At 43.0% G+C, this 22,284-nt stretch overlaps 2 pseudogenes; one reads left to right on the forward strand and one right to left on the reverse strand.

The window, feature by feature from the left end:
* The first annotated feature begins 518 nt into the window (after positions 1-518).
* LOC101598023 lies at positions 519-730 on the forward strand (annotated as a pseudogene).
* An 11,042-nt stretch (positions 731-11,772) lies between these two features.
* On the reverse strand, positions 11,773-12,233 carry LOC101598317 (annotated as a pseudogene).
* Positions 12,234-22,284: the final 10,051 nt, after the last annotated feature.

Genomic DNA, 22,284 nt, shown 5'->3' on the forward strand with positions numbered 1-22,284 from the left:
TCTATACACACCAAACACAGGTGTACCACATTTTATAAAGCAAAACCTGCTTGACAACAAAACAGAACTAAATCCCAATACCATCATAGTAGGAGACTTCTGTACCCCACTATCATTCATGTATCATCCAAGCAGAAAATCAATGGGGAAATAATAGAGCTTAACAACACCATAGAGCAGCTAGACCTAACAGACATCTATAGAGCATTCTACCCTAATTCTACAAAATACACATTCTTTTCAGCAGCCCACCAAACTTTCTCCAAAATAGATGATATATTAGGGCATAAAGCATGCCTTCATAATTTCAGGAAAATTGGCATAGCTTCCCACATCATATTGGACAAAAATTCATTAAAGTTAGAAATTAACAAGAGAAACAACAGAATTTACACCAGCTCCTGTGGACTGAACAACATGATAATAAATAATGGACGGGTCATGGAAGAAGTAAAAAGGAAACCGCCCTGCTTTCTGGGTGCTCTTTGTGCTGTTCCACCCTGTTCGTGCTGTTTGCCATGCCTCAGAAAAGTGAGGAAATCAGGACTTCCTGCTCACAGTCAGGAGGAAGGGCGCCAAGTCTGTCAAGATCAAGGAGAACCAGGACAATGTGAAGTTCAAAGTGCACTGCAGCAGATACCTGTAGACCTTGGTCATCACAGACAAGGAGAAGGCAGAGAAGCCAAAATAGTCTCTGCACCGTGGCCTGGCAGTGAAGGACCTGAAATGAATGTATTAAAATTTTGAAAAGTCAAAAAAAAAAACCAACTGTAATATTTCAACATTTCTAGAATTGAATGATAATGAAAACACAACATACCAAAACTTAGAGAACACAATGAAGGCAGTCCTAAGGGGAAAATTCACGTACTAAATGCCTTCATAACAAAGACAGATCTCAAAATAATAACCTTACCATCTATCTACAGGTGTTGGAAAAATAAGAACAGTCCAACCTTAAGAGTTCCAGATGGAAAGAATTAAGATCAGAGTAGATATGAATGAGTTGGAAACTAAGAAAACAAGAAATTGATGAAACAAAGAGCTGGTTCTTTGAAAAAATAAACAAGTTTTATAAACCCCTGGCCAATTTGATCAAACAAAAAATAAGTTTCAAATTAACAAAATTAGAAATGAAAGGGAGAGGTCACAACAGACATCAATGAAATTGGAAGAATCATCAGGACATATTTCCAAAACCTCTACTCCACAAAATTTGATAACCTGGAATGAGTGTGTGGATTTCTAGACATATACCACCTACCAAAACTAAATTCAGAGCAGAAAAATCTCCTAAACCTATTCTATCTATCAAGATTTAAAATGTATTCAAAACTCTCCCCAAAAGGAAAAGTCGGACCTGATGGATTCTCAGCTGATTCCTACCAAACCTTCATTAAAGAACTGAAACCACTTTTTTCTCAAGGTTTTTTTTAAATTTTATTTTTATTTGTGAGAGAGAGAGAGGAAGAGAGAGAGAGAGAGAGAGAGAGAGAGAGAGAGAGAGAGAGAGAGAGAGAGAGAGAGAAACAAGAAAGAGAATGGTGTGCCAGGGCCTCCATCCACTGCAAATGAACTCCAGACACCTGCGCCTCCTTATGCATCTGGCTTATATGGGTCCTGAGGAATCAAACCTTGGTCCTTTGGCTTTGCAAGAAAATTACTTAACTGTTAAGCCATCTTCATAGTCCCCAAACTTTTTGACATAATCAGAGAGCAGGGAATGCTCCCCAAATCCTTCTATGAAGCTAACATCACTCTACTACCAAAACCAGACAGAGATACAACAAGAAAACTATAGACCTATATCTGTGATGAACTTGGATGCAAAAATCCTGAACAAAATCCTGGCATAATGAATTCAACAACAGGTCCAAAGCATTATCCATCTTAATCAAGCAGGCTTCATCTCAGGGATGCAGGGATTGTTAGACATATATAAATTGATTAAAATGATAAATAAATAAATAAACTTCACACATAAATAAACTTTCTTTACAATAGATGCAGAGAAGGCCTTTGACAAAATACAATATCATTTCATGACCAAAATGCTGGAGAGACTAGCCATGCAGGGTTTATACCTCAGCATAACAAAGGCTATATACAGAGCACCAAAAGCCCAAGTCATACTGTGGAAAGACTCAAGACATATCATTGACATCAGGAACAAAATAGGATGCCCACTCTTACCTGTGCTCTTCAACATAGTACTGGAAATCCTAGCCAATGCAATAAGACAGGAGAAAGATATAAAAAGGGATACAAATTGGAAAGGAAGAAGTCAAACTAGTCCTATTTGTAGTTGACATGATCCTATGCATAAATGACCCAAAAGACTGCCACAAAACTTCTAAAGGTGATAAAATCCTTCAGCAAAGTGGCAGGGCAAAAAAAAATCAACACATAAAAATCAGTAGCCTTCCTATATGCAAAAGATACAGAGAAAGAAATCAATGAGGCAGTCCAATTTCCAATAGCCACACACACACAAAAAAATCAAGTATCTTGGGATAGCACTAACCAAGGATGTGAAAGACCTATATAATGAAAACATAAAAACACTCAAGAAATAAATAGAAGAAGATTTGAGAAGACGGAAAGACCTCCCATGCTCCTGAATAGGTAGAATTAATATTGTGAAAATAGCAATTCTACCACAAGCAATATTCAGATTCAACACACTACCAATAAAAATCCCAGCATCATTCTTCACACAGATAGAAAAAAAAAAAACCCAAAACTTAATGAAATGGCAGAAGGCCTTAGATATCCAAAAATATCCTCAGCCAAAGCATCAACTCTGAAGATATCATCCTACCCAAACTAAAGCTATTTTTAATAGCTATAGTAACAAAAAAGGCATGGTACTGGCATAAAAACAGACATACAAATCGATGGAACAGAATTTAAGACCTGCCCTTAGTTTAAGTAACTACAGCTACTTGATCTTTAACAAAGGAGCCAACAAGTTGCCACTTCATGGCTGTTGGGAGTGCACACTTGTACAACCACTATGGAAATCCATATGGAGACTCCTGAAAAAGATTTAAATGGAGCTACCAACTGACCCAGCTACTCCTACTGGGGAACCTATCCTAAATGCTCCATGCTTCCCTGCAGAGTTATTTTCTCAACCATGTGTCTAGCTGCTCAATTCACAATAGCTAAGAACTGGAATCAACCAAGGTGCTCATTGTTTGATGATTGGATAATGAAGATATGATAAATTTACCCAAGGAATTTTCTTCAGCAGTAACGGAAAATGCTATTATGAAATTTGGATGAAAATAGACGGACTTGGAACAGATTTTACAAAGCAAACTCACGTAACTACAGAAAGACAAATGCCACATGTTCTTCCTCATCTGTGGTTCCTAAACTGGAACAGCTTGAGTTTCAGGCATATCTGACAGACAACTTGAGGGTCAGATAATAGTGATGGGATGGTTTGGGGGAGGGGAATGAAGGGTGGGAAGAAATGCACACAAAACTAAATCCAAAATGGATTGGTACCATAGAAACCTTTCTCTTGGATAGTTGGCTAGAAGATGTAACCCTCAATAGGAGTATGGGGGGGGGGGTTGTCTATTAAGAAGGCTCCTGCAGGGATGGCTTAGTGGTTAAAGTGTTTGCCGGCAAAGCCAAAGGACCTAGGTTTGATTCCCCAGCACCCATGTTAGCCAGATGCACAAGGGAGTGCACATGTTTGGAATTCATCTGCAGTGGTTGGAGGCCCTGGCACACCCATTCTCTCTCTCTCTCCCTTTCTCCCTCTTTCTCTGTCAAATAAATAAATAAAAATATTAAAAAAAGAAGGGTCCTGCAGAGTATGGGATGAAGGATAACCCTAAAACATATGGCTCTGGCTTGTAACTCCCTGTACCAGATGTCAGTTACAACCCACATTGAGCTTTAGATCGGAGGGACCTGAAGAGCCAACCTGACTCAGTTTTAACAGCAAGAGCCATTTTGGTATAATGACTAAGTTATGTTTCTGTTTCTCTAAGTTTCTATGTCTGAGCTGGGACCACAAACTGTTCCCTGGCCACTGTCCCCAGCATTGTGTATTCATAATGTTCCAGGAAGTAGTTTAACTGTAGCAGCTGGTCTGCTTCTGTCACCACACTTGCTTGCCTCTAAAAACCCCATACCCTATGATTTCTATGGTTTCAACCTATAAAAAGAGCCTGAGAAGCTGACTAGGGGATGCTCTCTACACCCCGACCTTACGAGGGCAGCTGCCGGACTGGCTCTATTGTGCACAAATAAAAGCTTGCTTCAATTTGGCCATAATTTGTGGCTGGTGGTCTTTATTCTTGCGAATTCTGGGTTAACAGACCTACATGGTCCCCCAGACAAGACAGGTTTCTGTCAAAGCATTTGATTACCCACCTGAGGTAAAAGGTAAAACCCTATTGCTGAAGATACCACATGCTACCTACACAGAACCTGAAAAGAGAACCAGCTGGAATCTGAAAGGGAGCCAGTTCCCAGATGGTTAGCCAATACAGTTTTGGAAAGCACTACATTGGATGTTGGAGGAAAATGGCCAACAGTGTTATGCAAACAAGGGACAGTGCTATACAAAAGCAACCATCCTGACAAGATGTACACACCAGTGCAATGGTGGCACCCAGCCTAGGTGGCGAGTCAGTGGCTTTCTGATTGGCTAAGAGATCTGCTCAGTGGTAAGGAACCCATAGCTGGAACATGGAACTCAGTCCAAATCCTATGGAGATCAAGATTATGGACTCCAGTGAGAAGCTCTCACTAGTTTTTGAAACAAAGAGAGGCTACACCCATCAAAATCTTTCAAAATTAATAATGCTTATCCCCTTTTATCTATGCTGATATCACTGTACATTGGAGAATCTGTTTTTCTTTTTCAGAACTCAGTGAGTACTAAGGACAGCCAAAATCTATCAACAAGATGAGAAAAGATAGCCTACTCCCTGGCAGGATGAGGGCAAGGATAGATTGTAAGAGACACACAATGGGAGGCATACCCCTCCCCCACAATGACTGACTACTGTTCTCACAACTCATAACCCACAACCCCATGGAGAATACCAGCAATCTTACTGAGGAGGGCTCTCAGTGGAATGGGGATAGGGAGGAGGGAAATGATGGTACCAACACATGATGTGTCCATACAAAGTTTCTAAATAATGATACTACTACTACTACTACTAATAATAATAATAATAGAATTGCTATAACAAAGGCAGGCATGATGGCTCATGCCTATAATCCCAGTACTTGAGAGGCTGAGATATAAGGATTGCCAAGAGTTCCAGGCTATCCTAGGCTGAGTTGAGACCCTGTCTCATCAAATAAGACATGGCAAAAATTAAGACTTATGAATAGACCTTATGTATGGAAACCTACTTTTCTGCTAGCTAATAATATATAGGTTAAAATAGAGAGTTTGGCAGAAGTATTCTGTGGAGGTGGATAATGTGTCCAGAAATCATCATTAGAAAAATTTCAGTGCCAGAGGAGTAATACCATTTATAGTTGTTGGCCAGGAAGGCTCAGTGATGCTCCCAAACATTACAGGCCATTGCAAAGGCTCTTGGTTGCCCACCAGAAGTAGATGATAAGACCCTATTGCTGAACACTCCACATTCTTGGGCTGCAGGTCACTGAGAAATCAAGCTGGAGCTGAGCTGAAGCCTTCTTACTGTTCAGGATGCTGTAAAGACCTGTGCAGCCTGTTGGAGGAGAAAAGTCATCAGTAGTGTTAGCTATCAGTTGACCCTGCAAGTTCTACCACTGGCCAGACCACATGTGCCAGCTGCTGCCATGGTGGCAATCTTATTCTGGAGAAAACCGATTGCTCTCTGATTGGATTTGAGGCCTACTCCATGGGAGGATAGTCCTGCCTGGTACTGAAAACCTAATCAAAAGTCCATGGCTGGGGAGGGCATAAGCCCTAGGAAGGTACTACTACTATTGTCTGGATAAATGGATATATTATGTCCACCAAACTACCCTCTAAACAGTTATGTTTACATGTTTATATTAATGTTGCCCTTACTTTTGGTTAGAGAAGCTTTTCATTTCAGATGGTGGTGACCACTGGGGTGACTCAAAACTCACCAAAGTGATGAGAAGTAACAGTGAAGAGTTCAGTACTAAATGAGACATCTCCAGCACACCCTCTAAGGCTCAGGGATCATTCCAGAAGAGGAGGAGGAAGGAATGTAAGAGCCAAAGGAAGGGGAGGACTACTTACAATATTGTCTTCCAGACACAAAGTAGCCTTGACATTCATGACCTCACCGTATCTGATGCTACCTACGCAAGACCTGCATAATGGGGGAGGGGATGACATCAAAATAGGAGAGCGACTAATTGGAAAGAAAAAGAGTTCAGTGGAGGGGGAGTTTGAGGAGGGGGAAAAGAGAAGGTACTGAGAGCGGATTATGATCATGGCACATTGTTTATATTTATGGAAGTTGTTAGCAAAAAGTTAAAACACAGCCGGGCGTGGTGGCACACGCCTTTAATCCCAGCACTTGGGAGGCAGAGGTAGGAGGATCGCCGTGAGTTCAAGGCCACCCTGAAACTGCATAGTGAATTCCAGGTCAGCCTGGGCTAGAGCGAGACCTTACCTTGAAAAACAAACAAACAAAAAAAAGTTCAAACACACAAAAAAGTTAAAATGACAAGGGCTAGGGAGATGGCTTACTGGGTACGAGCATGTGCTAAACAAACATGAGTTCCTGAGCTTGATTCCAAGTCCTCATGTGAAAAGTGCGCCTGACCACACAAGCCTGTGTCCTCAGTACTGAAGAGGGCTTAGAGAGGAGGATCTCCGGAGTTCACTGGCTAGCCAGTCTAACTGAAAAATACAGAGTGCCAGGCTCAGTGGGAGACCCTGTCTCAGCGAAATCAGGTGGCAAAGTGGTAGAGGAGGACACTCAATGTCTTCCTTTGGCCTCCATAGCGTGCACACAGGAACATGCATTTGTGCATACACGTGCACACACATACACACATATACTACATCCTAAATACACACATGTGCCAAAAACAAGACAAAATGAAACCTACAAACAAACAACAATGGATATGATAGAATGAGATTAAAAAATCTCCCTTGAAATAAATGCTTATGGTTGACAGTTAACAGTTGTTTCAAACTTGCTTATTAAATGGTATATGTTAGGACCTGGATCAGGCCCTGAATAGAAAATGATGGGAGTGGTCCCCTAACTATCACTCTAAATTTTGAAATGGTTATTAGAGCCATAAACATGGACTTTGACAGATGCCTTTGGAGAAGGGGGTGGAGATGGTCCTTGGAGGACCACAATGGGGGTGAAATGGAGGAAATACAAAAGGAAGTGGGGGGGAGCAGGGGCTAGGTTCAAATGAAAAAATAAAAAAGTGTCCACCCATAGGTAGGTCTCCAAGTCCCTCATCTTTTTGTTTTTTCACTTCCACAAGGACCTCAGCCACTTTTGCTGAACCACATTGCAGGCCTGTGTTTTCCCATGGAGGGGCAGGGAGAGCGGGGAGATGGAATCTCTGTGGATTCCTCTGAGTGTGGAAACCTCGTTCCATCAGACTTCCCCCTTAGCCCTTCCCTCCTACCCTCTTCTAGTTTTTCTTTTTCTTTTTTTTCAAACATAGCTGGTGAACTCTGTTGCACTTAAATTTTTCTGATTGTTTCCAATATTAAAAGCAGATGTTCGGGTTGGAGAGATGGCTTAGCGGTTAAGCGCTTGCCTGTGAAGCCTAAGGACCCCGGTTCGAGGCTCGGTTCCCCAGGTCCCACGTTAGCCAGATGCACAAGGGGGCGCACGCGTCTGGAGTTCGTTTGCAGAGGCTGGAAGCCCTGGCGCGCCCATTCTCTCTCTCCCTCTATCTGTCTTTCTCTCTGTGTCTGTCGCTCTCAAATAAACAAATAAATAATTTTAAAAAAAAGCAGATGTTCACTCTCATTGTTTCCAGGGCTCAGTTGCAAACATAAACAGAGTTGATGACCTCACTTTATCTGAGCTGGCAACACAAGGTAGAGCAGGCTGGTGCAGGGGCTGTAAAGCAGCGATGCTTGGCGGGATGTATTTGAGGGAGGCTGTCCCCTGTGGCTGCCTTCTAACAGGAGGTTGTATCTGACTCTTATTTGCTAAGTGATGCTGGAATTCCTCTGGTCTGCTTGGAAAGAAAAAAACAATCATTCTTGACTCAAATGAATTCATGTTCAGAGAAAGCCACAGACAGTGTGGCAGAAAGATCAATGAAGTAAGTCAGGAGACTATAGTTTATCCCATCCCTGTCACTAATGAGTGGATGGGTTTGGCCAAGTCACAGAGCTTCTTGGAATCTTTTGCCTTCTTGTGTCAGATAAGGATGTGGTTGATCACTGAGGTCTCTTCTCATTCCAGGTGTGGGACTACAGGAGGAGCCTTCCAGCTCATTCCATGTCCTGCATGCTTGTGGATTCGTTATAGAGAAGAGAGGGCATCTCCCAATTCTTTTCTTTCTCTTTTTTAAAGGATTTTTCAAATTACCATGTGTTAATTATCCCTAGTAATGGGCCACATTATGATATTTTTATATGTGTAATAGTGTGTTTTGATCATATGATCATATTTATACCCTTTCTCTGATAGCCTCTCTTGTCCTCCTCCCACTGGTCCTCTTCCTTTATTTCCTTTTCTTTTTCCTTTTTTGTTTTTCAAGGTAGGGTCTTGCTGTAGCCCAGGCTGACCTGGAATTAGTCTCAGGCTGGCTGCAAACTCAGAGCAATCCTCCTACCTCAGCCTCACAAATGCTGGGATTAAAGGTGTGAGCCACCATGCCTGGCTCTCATTTTTTTTTCAACAATATATATATATTTATTTATTTTATTTGGGGGGGAGTAGCAAAGGAACTCCAGATGCATGCACCATCTTATGCATCTGGCTTATATGGGTCCTGGGGAGTCAAACCTGGGTCCTTTGGTTTTGCAGACAATGCCTTAACTGCTAAGCCATCTCTCCAGTCCTAAAACAATATTTTTGTTTATTTTCAAGGAGAGAGAGAGAAAGAGAGAGAGAGAGAGACAGAGAGAGAGAGAGAGAGAGAGAGAGACAGAGAGAGGAGAGAGAGAGAGAGAGAGCAATAAAGAGAGCATGCTAGAGCTTCTTGTCACTGCAAACAAATTCCAGATGCATGAACCTCTTTCTATGTCTGGCTTTATGTGAGTACTGGGGAATTGAACCCAGGCCATGAGGCTTTGCAAGCAAGCACTTTAACTGCTGAGCAATCTCTTCAGCTCTTTTTTTCTTTTTCTTTTTGGTGAACCAATGCCTTTAATTAGGACAGCTTAGAGGAATCTGGAGGAGGGTTTGTTTAGGAACATGGACACATTACTGGTGGTTACATCACTGAAGAAAATGTCTCTCCTTCCTTCCCTGATCCTTAACTGTGTATGAACCCTCAGGGAGGAGTGGGGCTCTGGAAGCCCTCACCCATGGCAGGACCTTGATGAGCCCAATCTTTTACAGGTCTTGTGCAGGTAACCTCAGCCACTATGATTTCAAGAGTACACTAGCCAGACTGGAGAGATGGCTTAGTGGATAAGGCATTTGCCTACAAAGCCTAAGGACTCAGGTTTGATTCCCCAGTACCCATGTAAGCCAGATGTGCAAGGTGGTGCATATGCCTGGAGTTTGTTTGCAATGGATAGAGCCTCTGGTGCACTCATTCTCTCTTTCTCTTTGCCTCTCTTTCTCTCCCAAAATAAATAAATAAATAAATAAATAAATAATCACATTAAAAAATATATTTTTTTTGGTTTTTCGAGGTAGGGTCTCACTCTGGTCCAGGAAAAATATTTTTTTTAAAAAAAGAGTGCAACAGCCATGCTATGGGTGAAAGTTGGCACATCAGTGCCCTCTGGCTATTACAATTTTTTCTGTCCCCTTTCCGTGAATCTAGCAGTGGGTGATATGCCACCTTTGACCAGTTTATGAGTCTTTGAAGTTACTGTTGACCACTGCAAAAGCAGCTTCTTTGATCAAAGCTTGCAGCAGCACTGATCTGCAGGCATAGTCATAGTTATTTAGAGACACATTGTGAGCACAGTTACCTCTTTTTTTTAAAATATTTTTTTTGTTCATTATTTATTTATTTATTTGAGAGTGACAGACACAGAGAGAAAGACAGATAGAGGGAGAGGGAGAGAATGGGCGTGCCAGGGCTTCCAGCCTCTGCAAACGAACTCCAGACGCGTGCGCCCCCTTTGTGCATCTGGCTAACGTGGGACCTGGGGAACCGAGCCTCGAACCGGGTCCTTAGGCATCAAGGCAAGCACTTAACCCCTAAGCCATCTCTCCAGCCCCACAGTTACCTCTTTTTTTTTTTAATATTTTTTTTTGTTCATTTTTTATTTATTTATTTGAGAGGGACAGACACAGAGAGAAAGACAGAGGGAGAGGGAGAGAATGGGCGCGCCAGGGCTTCCAGCCCCTGCAAACGAACTCCAGACGCGTGCGCCCCCTTGTGCATCTGGCTAAACGTGGTATCTGGGGAACCAAGCCTTGAACCGGGGTCCTTAGGTTTCACAGGCAAGCACTTAACCGCTAAGCCATCTCTCCAGCCCCCACAGTTACCTCTTGAAGGAAAGAATTTAGTCAAGAGAAAGAGTTTTTTTTTTTTTAGTTTTTTTGTTTATTTATTTATTTATTTGAGAGTGACAGAGAGAGAGAAAGAGACAGAGAAAGAGAGATTGAGAAAGGGCGTGCCAGTGCCTCCAGCCACTGCAAACGAACTCCAGATGCGTGTGCTCCCTTGTGCATCTGGCAAACGTGGGTCCTGGGGAACCGAGCCTCAAACCGGGGTCCTTAGGCTTCACAGGCAAGTGCTTAACCGCTAAGCCATCTCTACAGCCCAAGAGAAAGAGTTTTAAGTGAAAGCAGAACTTATACTTCACCAAAGGGGCATGCTGACTGCCAAGAGACAGTGCTGCTAAGTTATAGCTGCAGTTCCCTGGTTTCCTTGCATTTAGCGCTTTGTCTACCTGGCATCAGAATCCGCCCAGCTTCTCTTCATTACTTCTCCCTTCCATCATCACAAGCTGGGGTTTCTTCCAGACAGGAGTCAGTACTTATTGAACAAAAGAGATGAGCACTGAAAGACTGATACCTGACAGCCTACGTATCATGCTTATCTTCTGAATCTTTCAGAGACATTCAAACAAAGTTTTCTAAAAGCAACCACTGAGGACTGTCTAAATGTAGATTCTGCGGCTAAACTTAATTTGGGTCTATCACAATCCTTAAGATTATATCCCCATCTCTTCAGCTCCATGTCCCTATACAAAGTAATAGTTTCCAATATCAATTCTTACTGAGATGGTTTGTCCTTGTCCACTGAGCAGTTTAATCCCATTTATCCGATGGCCGTAGTTCTTTTTTTTGGGGGGGGGGATATGACCTTTATTGAGCTTATCCACCAGAGTGGAAATAATGTCTGTACAAAACCAAATGTTTGTTACTATAACTTCTGCATCACAATTAAAATCCAAACAGTTTTTTAAAAACAGTCAACTCAATCAAAACCCACTACTTCAAATCAATAGCTCCTTTGAAGCCACAATAACACTTAAATATGGTTAAGACTTGAATGCAGAAATTTGGTTGGTTGAAAAGCTAATTAAGCTTTCAACTTGCTCAAGTAGAATTACAAAAAGGCAAAATTGTGTTTTTCACAGAGATACAGTCCACTGGAATCACCCACACTGGACAGCTGATAATAGTATTTAGAATGCTGAGATAATGAGGAATCCAGGCATCCTTTAGACAGTCTTCTGTTGTCCTTTCTTCCCAATGAGAGATTTGTGGATGTGTGGAATGACACCACCACCAGCAATTGTAGCCTTGATCAGAGAGTCCTGTTATTCACCTCCATGGATAGCAAGTTGCAAGTGACGTGGGGTGATACGTTTTACCTTCAAGTCTTTTGAGGCATTTCCTGCCAATTCAAGTACCTCTGCGGTGAGGTACCCCAGGATGGCAGCGCTGTACACAGCGGCAGTCGCGCCCACACGTCCATGGCTGGTTGTCCTAGATTTCAGGTGTGGATGGATACGGCCCACAGGGAACTGCAAGCGGGCTCGCTGTGAGCTGAAAACTGCCTTTGTCTTGGCCTTTGCGGAGTCCTTTCCAGCTTTGCCACCAGCCATCTCCAAGTGCGCTGAAGCTCACACAAGCAAGGGGGAGAAGAGGCTAAGTCAGTGAGCCGGCGAGATTCACAACACGTACTCCCTCCTCGCACCGTGATTCAAACTGCCTGGCTGTAGTTCTTACCACGTGAAAAACCATGTGACAGGTACTATAACGAAAAGGACAAAATGTGCTCATTCTGGGGGAAGTAATTCTCTCTTTTTTCTGATGTAGGGTTTCACTGTAGCCCAGGTTGACCTGGAACTCACTCTGTTATTCCAGACTGGTCTTAAACTCACAGTGATCTCCTACTTCTGCCTCCCAAGTGCTGGGGTTAAAGGCATGAGCCATCCTACCCGGTGGGCATAATTTTTATAAAGTGAACTTTATGCAGTAACTGTGCCAGAGAATAAGCACGCTGTGAGTATCTTCGAGTCTTAGCACACTTTCATCAGGATAACAATGAGGATGAATTTTTTTCAGTTAACGCAAAATATTTGCTAGCCACTGTGCAGAGCAGATTTTGAAAACATTTGCCCTTTGGTCTTCCTGACAATCTTATTCTAGAGATGTGGAAACTGAGCTTCTGCAACATCAAGTAACTTGCCAAGAAACAGTGGTCAGTAATGATAGAACAGAGATATAAACCAACTCTGGTTGTCTCTAAAACTCATGCTGTTTTTGTCATGTGAATAAAGGTTTGCTTCATATAAAGTTGACAACACTGTAACTGGGTCAGTGAAGAATGAGTGCTTTATTATTTTTTAATTGCTCTGAAATAAGGTGGCCTAAGCCGTTATAATATTTATTATGCTAGCCCTCAAATCTGCATGTTGAGCCAGGTTCATCAGGAAGGGTTTGTTTCCACTCCAATCTATGACATTTGGGACAGCTTGAAGGCCAGAGCTACCATCATCCTCTGAAAGCCCACTTACTCAAATGTCTTGTCTGCTCTGAAAATATTTGAATCATTGGAAGTTGGAAATCTGGGTCCTCAAGTATTTATACTTGTAAATGCTTGCTGCAAGGGGGTGTCTCTGGGATGGTGACTCATAGAACTGTGGTCAATGTGTGATCAGAGTTCTTCCATATTGGTTTATGTGTGCTCCAGGAATGAGTGAGCTGGGGTACAGGAGGAGGCCACAGACTCTATCTCTGAATGACAACATTCAAGATGAGTATGACAGTTCATCTAGACTGACAACTTGATTCACAAGCGCTTTCAAGAATAAGAAAATAGGGGCTGGAGAGATGGCTTAGCAGTTAAGCGCTTGCCTGTGAAGCCTAAGGACCCCCGTTCGAGGCTCGGTTCCCCAGGTCCCATGTTAGCCAGATGCACAAGGGGGCGCACGTGTCTGGAGTTCGTTTGCAGAGGCTGGAAGCCCTGGCGCACCCATTCTCTCTCTCTCCCTCTATCTGTCTTTCTCTCTGTGTCTGTCGCTCTCAAATAAATAAATAAAAAAATTAAAAAAAAAGAATAAGAAAATAGGAGGGCTGGAGAGATGGCTTAGTGGTTAAGTGCTTGCCTGTGAAGCCTAAGGACCCTGGTTCAAGGCTCAATTCCCCAGGACCCACGTTAGCCAGATGCACAAGGAGGCGAAATGCATCTGGAGTTCGTTTGCAGTGCCTGGAGGCCCTGGTGCGCCCATTCTCTCCCTCTCTCTCTCTCTCTCTCTCTCTGCCTCTTTCTCTCTATCGCTCTCAAATAAATAAATAAAAATAAACAAAAAATTGAAGAAAAGAATAAGCAAATAGGAGAACTCTGGAGGGCTTCTTGAGTGGCTTGAAGGAGCTGCAGGCTGTTTCTTTTCCCATCAGATTGGGTCCATACCCTATCACTGGATGAGTTCCTGGGGTCCTCTTTCAGTTTTGGGGTGAATTTGCCTTGTGTGGGACCTCACCGCCCACTCACAGGACATCTGCATACAAATCTATACTTTTTTTTTTTTTTCGATGTAGGATCTCACTCTATCCCAGGCTGACCTGGAATTTACTCAGTAAATTCCAGTAAAACTCAGTAAAACTCAGGGTGGCCTTGAATTCATGGCAATCCTGCTACCTCTGCTTCCCAAGTGCTGGAATTACAGGCATTTGCCACCATGGCCGGTTTACATCCATGCCTTTTAATCTGAGCGGAACCTCTGCTTTGAGTCGACTTGATAATTTCCTTTCGCCTGTATTCCAACCTCCACCCTAGGCCTGCTTCTAGTTTAGCAATTACACTGTCCTTTTCCTGGCCTCAAATTCTGAGATATCCTGGGACTCATCCTAAGGCTGCCTTACTTATTTAGTTGCCATATGTCCAGTTATTGGGGACTAGCTAGAGGAACAAGGAGATAGTTTGATTTGTTTCTGGCACCAGCCTGCTCCTAAGGCCCTCATCTATCTGCCGAGGTCTGCCAAGCTGAACTGACCCAGAGAGTGCCTGAGGAGAGACCAGGGCCTGAGAGACCTCAGCAGTGATATCCTGCTATCTACTGGGCTCTACAAATGCATGGTCAAGAGTGGAGAAGCCTTGCTTGCTGACCCCTAGTGCCATCCCCTGAGGATGCCATGGAGGAGAAGATGCTTCTAAGTGCTGGCTGCGGAGTCTGCAGGCTCCCTCCACACCAGGAAGGGACAGTGGGACATGCAGGTTTGCTTGTTCCACCCTCCCTCAGAGGTGGTGCTACCTTTGTGTTTGCATTTGTGACACAGAGCTTATCTCACTCAGGACCTGTTCAGCCTTCCTGAAGATCTCAGGCCTGTCTCAGGCAAGAGAACTGGGAGGAGGGTCAAAAGGTGTGGGCAGAATGGAGGGAGCCAGCTGGAAAGAGGGACAATGTTGTGGAGATGAGCAAGCATTGCTCTGATGACTTGACACACTGACCTGGTCAAGCTGGCCCTCCATGCCTGCTGAAGGAAAGACAAGAGGGATATATATATATATATATATATATATATATATATATATATATACATACACATACATACATATACATATATATATATATACATGTATATGTATCATATATATATATATATATATATATATATGTAAAATAATTTGTTTAAGACAGAGATTCACTCTAGTAAGGCTGACCTGGAACTTTGTATCCCAGGTTGTCCCTGAACTCACAGCATTCCTTCTACTTTAGCCTCCTAAGTGCTGGGATTAAAGGCATGTACCACCACGCCCTGCAGGAGACAGATTTGTTGAGAGCTTCTGACTGTGCCAGGGCTAATGCACAAATGGCCATTCTACTGGCTTATCCTTTCCTTGGGACACCCATCTTCTGGGTTGGGCCTGATGATTCTCATGTTACGGACAAGGAAGCAGGCTGAGAAGTTCAGTAACATAACCCTATTCTCACAGCTAGTAACAAAAACTCAAAGTGGAAGCCATGCTACCTCCACAGGAGTAATGTTTTACACCTGGCTCTTTTCATTCCAGTGTGAAAAGAGCTTGTTTATTAGCTACCCCCTGAAGCTGGCTCACACTTGGGTTTCCAGAATTGGAAGGCAAAGCCTCTGTTTTGTGTGAGTGCAAGTGTGCTCACATGTAGCACACAGGAGTATTGGGGGGCATATGGACAAGGGGAGGGAGGTAATGACTCTCAGGTCTATGGTAGAGTGAACAGAGATGCCTTCGGTCCACCACACCACTATCTCCTGTTCCTGTCCAAGCTCCCTTCTCCTCCCTAACTCCAGTCTGCTATAATGCCCTTCCTGATGTAGTCCCAGGGTTGTAAGGACGTGGGACTCTTTTTTCTTTCCCCATGGGGACAGCTTCAGGTGACTCACATGCCGTGCAGTATCCAAACCAGTTCTTTTACTCAATTCCCTCTTTTCTCCCATGCTAAAAATCTTTCATGGGAGGAAAAAGGCTCTTCCAGAAAATTATACCCAGCATCTCCTTTTCTGCTCTTCCTAGGAAGTCATTTAAGATGGAAATTAGAACCCATAATTGCACATTTAATTAGCCACTAAATGAATGGCATATTTAGTGGCAATGGAAAATCCTTCAACATGTATACAATTTCGTGTTCATATATCTCCAGACATGTTCCAAAATAATTCATTGACTAGACATGTGAGTTACTGGGATGGTCTCACGGGAAGGCAGGGCAAGGGAACAAGGCAAATGGTGTGTGAGTCAATTAGTGGGCATTCCTTCCCTGGGGACCGTAGTAATGTAGAATTTATTCCTAATGTGTTCTGAGGTGAAAGCCCTGTCCCCACCAGGAAGGGGCATGGCAGCCAGATAGGCTGGCTTTCAGCTGAGTGTGGAAAAGAGGATGAGGCCAACCCATATGCTGCCCATCTCCCCACCCCTAGGCATGTAGAATGCAGAAACAGGAGTCCATAAGGGTGCTGGGGGCTGGGCTCTGAAGAAGCAGGGACTAGGAACTGTTTCTGGTGTATTTACAGGGGCACAGGCTCTGCCTCGTGCTACAGCCACATCCTCTCAGCTTCAGCTTCAGGCTGTCAAATACATCTTAGGTGTATTTGTTCATTCATGCAACCAGCCAGTGTTTATGGAACATCTGCTATTTGTGGAAAATCTGTTTGTTAATTCAACCATACAACCAATCAACCTTCTTATTAAATACCTATTAGTCATTCATTTACTTATTCACTCATTTTTTAAAACTATGAACAAACTAGACAGCATATATTGAATATATACTGTTTTCTTTATGCATGCAACTAGTAAACGTCTGTAAAGTGTTTGCCATCTAAACCTATATCCATTTTTCAATCCACACATTGACCTAGATGCCCACCCAACTAATCAAATATTTACTGGATACTAAATGCCTAATGCATCCATGAAGTCAACACGTTTATATTGAGCAGATACTCTATGGACTAGACATTGTGTAGACATTAGGGAAACAAAAATCAAGACTAAGACCTTGTCTTCAAGGAGCTTATAGACAGGCAAAAATATTAATGGCCATCATGTATTCAGTATTCCATAATATGGCCAGCTCTAGTCTAAGTGCTTTATAGAGATAAACTCATGTTTTATGGTTGGTACTATAAAGAAATATGCATAGAAAAATTTCAGTGTCACACACTGATAGTCTTGGTGTTTGAACTCAGGTAGACAGACTAGAGAGTACAGGATGCTTGCTGCATGCCCGGAGGTGCAGATGCATAGTACACAAAATAATGGCAGGAGAAAGGAAGGTGAAATGGTTTTGTTTGGGGAAGATAGAAGAGCTGCCATTGGGATCTGATCTCAAAGAAGACACAGGACTCTGTAAATTTGAGAAAAGGGGAGGAGGCGTCTTGTTCCTGTGCATGATTTGGAACTGGGGAATGGAAGATATTCAAGATGTAGTTTTGGATGGGTGTGGTCTTTAATCCCAGCACTCAGGAGGCAGAAGTAGGAGAACTGCTGGGAATTTGAGTCTACATTGAGAATGCATAGTCACCTGCAGGTCAGCTTGGGCTACAGTGAGACCTTATGTGAAAAAAAAAAAAAAAGATTTCCAACTCAATAGAAGAGGCAGTGACTTGGTCATAGGGAAGGGCTGGATGGGAGGGGTAAGGTTGTATGGGGGAAACGGTCGTGGTACAGATGTGGTATTTAGAGGGCAGCGGAGGGAAGAAGCTCCTCCATTTGGAGTTCATCAGAGAGGCAGTCAGAGAGGTGAAGAACTTGACACAGAGCTGGAATGAATGCCAAGTGGGCTCTTTCAAGAGACATGGGGCTAGGGAGAGGATCACATAGCTGCCATGGAGTGAGGAGATGTCATGGGCTAGAAAACAAGTGGTCCTGATTGATTCCCATTTCAGTCTTACATCTTTGAGCAGTGAGTAGAAGCATCTGGCAAGATTGTAAAGATGCTTGAGGCCTTGAACATTCCCCTAGAGAGATCAAGCTTTGTCTAGAAGGTAGTGGAGAATCATGGAAAGATTTTGGGAAGAAGAAAGTGTTAATTACTCTACTTGTCCCCTTGTCTGCATGGGCCAGGAGAATGACTCCCGGAGGCTACCTTATCTGGCTTTCTTGCTGGCTAACTTTTGGTGAGGTTTGGTCACTGGAGACAATGGCAGGAGGTTTAAGCATGGGAGGAGACAAAATGCAGGAAACATCTTCCTAGCTGTATTCCTTCATGAAATTACATTTTAGCAATTATTCTGAAAAATTCTAATATTCAAACATACCTAAGAGCCATTGATCTATACTGTTTATCAAATCAGTTTCTTATTCAATCCTGTAACTGAAAACAATTATTACCCATACTTCCAGCTGAGAAAAACCAAGGCACTAAAGGATTGTGGGGTGACCAACACCTTCAGTTTTCAATCAAATAGCTGGAATTGAAATCCGTATTTCTTATTCACTTTCAGCTTTTTCAGGGAACCAAGGGTCAAGGAGACTAATTAGAATAACTTTGTAATAATTGAATCGTAATGCTATTTTCTTGAATCCCTTTCCTCTAATCTTGGCATTCTCAGATAGTGCCCACTGTTTTCCATTGCCCATCTTAATTGGCTCTTGCTCTAAACAGCCCTCCATGGTCTGCTAGGTAGTCGGAACTTCACAGTTGAGACTGTACCTGCTTTGCGTGTGTACGCCTTCTCTCAGTTCTCTAGACATTTTCACTATTTTTCCTTTTAAAATACCTTTATTTATTCACAAGGAGAGAGAGAGAGAGAGAGAGGGAGAGAAAGAAAGAGAGAGAGCGAGCGAGCTATATATAGAGAGACAGAGTATATGAATATGTTAGGGCCCCTTGCCACTGTAAACAAACTCCAGAAGCAAGTGTCACTTTGTGCATCTGGCTTTATGTGGGTACTGGGGGAGTTGTATCCAGGCTGTCAGGCTTTTTAAGCAAGTACATTTAACCTACTCAGGAATTTCTGAAGCCCTCTTCTTTTCCTTTAAAAATACTTTATTGAAAGTCAGGCTTTGTGGCACATGCCTTTAATCCCAGCACTTGGAGGCAGAGGTAGGAGGATTGCTGTGAGTTCGAGGCCACCCTGAGATAACATAGTGAGTTCTAGGTTGGCCTGGGCTAGAGTGAGACGCTACCTCAGAAAACAAAATCAAAACAACAAAACAAGTGACCATAGTTTCCATTTGGTTGTCTTCATTCCCATTGCATTGATTACCGTCTTCGTAAGCAGCTGCTATTTATTTTTAATCTCTCACTCAGTTCTTCTCCTGAGTCCAAATCCCCCCCCTTTTTTTTAATGTCCCACAGATACCTCAATCCACATGGCTAAAAATGAAGTCTTTTTCTCTCCCTGTTCTAACCTCCCTTCTCTCAGTCTTGCGCTCTTTGGGAACAACAGCACCACTCATGGGTCATGCCATCTATTGCTTCCCTTGTCCTCCACACATCCCCGGTCACCCAGGCATGTAGCTGCTGCGTCCTCAATGGCTTCTTTCTTTTGTCTTCATCCTCTTGCAGGTGCTCCAGGTCAGCCCCTCATCATCCTGCTTGAACTCCTGCAGTGTTCTCTCATAGACTTCCTCTGTCTCCAGTTTCTTCCTCACCTCATCCATTTTGCATATGAGAGTAAGAGCAGTCTGTCTAAAAGAGGGATGTTTTCTCCCCTCCTAAACCCTGTCAATATTTCCTACCCTGCCACGCTTCATGCCTTTGCCGACACAGTCTTCTCTGCCTGGGATGTCCTTTTCTCTTTGTTCACTAGCCCAGCACTGACTTACCTTACATTATTCAGCTCTACAATCTCATTGGTAAAACTTTTCCAGACTTCCCAGAGGGAACCTTTCAATGTGATTGTGCCTTGTACATTTATCAATAGTTTACTGTATTAGTTTACATGTGACTCTGAGCTCCCTGGGTTTTACTTATTTCTGGATTCCTTGAGTCCAATATAATGACTGGCACATGACAAGCTGTCTGGGAACAGTGTTTGATTTTGTAGGACTTCCCTTGAGTGGTGAGCAGTGAGGTAGGCAAGTGAAAGGGCCCTATAGTCAGATATACTTAATTCACTCTCCACTTATGAGCTATATGACCTTGAACAAGTACTTTAAGTTTACCAGGCTTTGACTTCACTTGTTGACAGTGAGATAATAATAGTGCTTAAAAAAATAAGAGTTGCTGGGGGTATTAAATGAGACACTGCAAGGAATGTTACTCAATTTCTCAACAAACACTATTTTCTGATAAGGGTGGCTAGAAGGAAGGTAAGTCAGCCAAGTAGATAAAGAAATTCCCAGGGAGGAGGCAAGATTCCAGCAGGTAAAGGTTTATTATCTTCTATGTGAAGAGAAAGCAAGGGAAGACCATTACTTCATATTTATTATGTTATTATGTTTATTACATCCTATTTATTATTATTATATTTATTATTCATCTTCAACAGTTATATGAATTTGTACTTCTATTTTTATTTTACTAAAAGAAACTGTAAAGTGCAGAGAGGTAAAGAAGACTTATTTAGGCCCCTGTTGTAGTTACCTTCTCATTGCTGGACAAAGCACCCAAGCAAAATCAGCTGATGGAGGAGCATTTTTTATTTTGGCTTACAGTCTCGAGGGGAAGCTCCATGACGGCAGGGGAAAGGATGGCATGCCCACAGGCTGGACATTACCTCTGGAGAAGTAGCAGCAGGAGAGTGAGCCAAACTGACCCTGGCAAGCTAGGGGCTAACTCACCTCAATGTCCACCCCTAGCAACATGACTCCTCTGCAAGGCGCCACCTCCCATACTGCCACCAGCTTGGGCCCAAGGATCCAGAACACATGAGTTTACGGGGGAATACCTGATTCAAATCACCACAGTCCTTAAATTCACAATGACAACTCCGAGGGTTCACATCTGTTTGGCCATTTTCCCTCTAGCACCCCTCTGGCCTTGAAAATTCCAAGGTAGTAGGATGGCAATAGGACTGCAGATCTCAGACCCCATGCTGATGTGTCTGCCGCTGGGTCCTAGCTTCACGTCCTTCATGAGTGAAGCCCCTTCTCCTCTCCCTCCCTCTACTCTGCTGATTTCTCCAAAGTGGCTCAAGGTAATGACTCAGCTGGGAGCTGTTCAGTCCTACCTTTCAGACCAGTGGGAGAGACTTCTGTGAAGATAATGACTTTCAAAATGTAATTTAACCCATCCAACTGCTGTACTGTCACTCATGTAAGTGCCATTGTGTGTGCCTGAGGCAGCTGATTATAGAAACTTTCATAAAGAAAATGTCTCAACTGCCCACTGGGTGCAGTCAAAATGATGGCATAGAGCTACTAGAACTAGAGTTCTTAGTGGTGTGAAGAAAATTTATAGATTATTTTTATCAGTTCTGAATTTTAAGGTAGCAAAGTATTAAGCCATTAGGTTATGAAATCTGTAGCATCTCACAAGTGCTTTATGACTATCTTGGGCAATTCAATTTATCTTTCAGGTCTGTGGTAAAGAAGGATTCAGTTTGGGCTAGTCTGTTTCCTGTGCCTGTTTCTTAGACATTTGGCCCTAGTGGGGAAGGAAAGAAAGAGATGTGCATCCCCATACCAAGGACAGGCTGGGATAAGGCTGCAGAACCTTCTAGAAGGTCTGTGAGGAAAACTCTTAGTGGGGCTGGGAAGGGACATGAGAACTCTTTAAGAAGACCAGTGTCCTTTAATACATGCAAATGGGTCCTGGCCTGGTTCTCCCTGGAGGGAGAAGGGTGTGTAGCTGATGGGGAAAGCTAACACTGAGCTCTGGGGGAGGGACTACGCAGCTCCAGAACCCAGACTTTGTACAGATATCTTTATGGACAGTAAATGGATTTTGGTGAACCCAAATCACACAAAAAGCCAGATGTCCCTAGGTATTGTTCTCCAATCTGACTAACCCTCCAACCACTGTAACAATGCAGGGAGCACACATGAAGACACTATGAACTATGTTTCCATGACTATCTACATTCATCTCATCAACGCCATCCAGTGTTCTCATCTATACAGTTAACATAACATCTTACCTAAGGGGGAATGGCAGAAAGGCCAAGGCAGGTAGAACCTTCATGGGTGCCACAGTGGAAGGGAAACCTGTACATGATTAGAAAGCAGTTTACACTATGCCTATCTCATCCTCTCTGCTGCTACCCAAGGGGCTTCAAAATCAGATGCCAAACATGAGGTCAAGTTATTGCTGAAGACACAACATGCTGCAGACAT

Source organism: Jaculus jaculus, chromosome 3, assembly GCF_020740685.1.
Source record: "Jaculus jaculus isolate mJacJac1 chromosome 3, mJacJac1.mat.Y.cur, whole genome shotgun sequence".
Classification (NCBI taxonomy): domain Eukaryota; kingdom Metazoa; phylum Chordata; class Mammalia; order Rodentia; family Dipodidae; genus Jaculus; species Jaculus jaculus.